We start from the raw sequence: 1124 nt of genomic DNA on the forward strand, positions 1-1124 counted from the left end.
GTGAGCCGAGATCGTACCACTGCACTCCAGCCTGGGCGACAGGGCGACACTCTGTCTAAAAAAAAAAAAAAAAAAAAAGTCCTTTGGATGTTTGTCCCAACAGGTTTCATCCATTTCCATGTGCCACTATTTTTCAGATATCAAACAAAGAATTACTCTGTACAAAGCCAGAACAAATATATCAAAGTAATCCCGAAGTATCAGAACAAAATAATACGTATGTATGTGCATTTGGGTTTTTGGGTTTTGTTCAAACATCCAGGGTAGGGTAGCTGGTTAATATATAGTTGTTTTCTCATTATGCTTGAATCCTTACAATATGATTACCTCAAAATTTCACAGGAGTTAGAGCTTGCCTAAGCCTGTCTGTGCCCATGGCCACTAATTTCTTCTTGTCACATCACTAGACACTGCCTACCTTTTGTTTTTTTTGAGACAGAGTCACGCTCTATCGCCCAGGCTGTAGTGCAGTGGCACCATCTCGGCTCACTGCAAGCTCCACCTCCCCGGTTCACGCCATTCTCCTGCCTCAGCCTCCCAAGTAGCTGGGACTACAGGCGCCCGCCACCACGCCCGGCTAATATTTTGTATTTCTAGTAGTGACGGGGTTTCACCGTGTTAGCCAGAATGGTCTCGATCTTCTGACCTCGTGATCCGCCCGCCTCAGCCTCCCAAAGTGCTGGGATTACAGGCGTGAGCCACCATACCCGGCAACACTGCCTACCTTTTTTCCCCCTCACTCACGGTAGACATTGAGTAACTTCTAATTGTTTTCTTGAGATATTTTTATAAGTAGTGCTTTAGAAATAGGAAAGGTGTCCTTATTGTGAAAAAAACCTAAGCTCCTGGGATCAGGAGCTTGGTGTGTTCCTTGGATCCCAGTTAATAATGGTATATTCATTCATTCAACAAATACTTCCTGAGCACCATGCATGTGCCAGGCACTGACTGTGAACAAAACAGCCAAAATTCCTGCCCTTGTGGAATTTACATTCTGATTTAATTGATTTGGGGTAAGGCCTAGACAGAGTCTTACTCTGTCACCCAGGCTAGACTTCAGTGGCACAATCTCGACTCACTGCAACCTCTGCCTCCCAGGTTCAAGTGATTCTTCTGCCTCAGCC

Source organism: Mandrillus leucophaeus, unplaced genomic scaffold, assembly GCF_000951045.1.
Source record: "Mandrillus leucophaeus isolate KB7577 unplaced genomic scaffold, Mleu.le_1.0 Scaffold1715, whole genome shotgun sequence".
NCBI lineage: Eukaryota > Metazoa > Chordata > Mammalia > Primates > Cercopithecidae > Mandrillus > Mandrillus leucophaeus.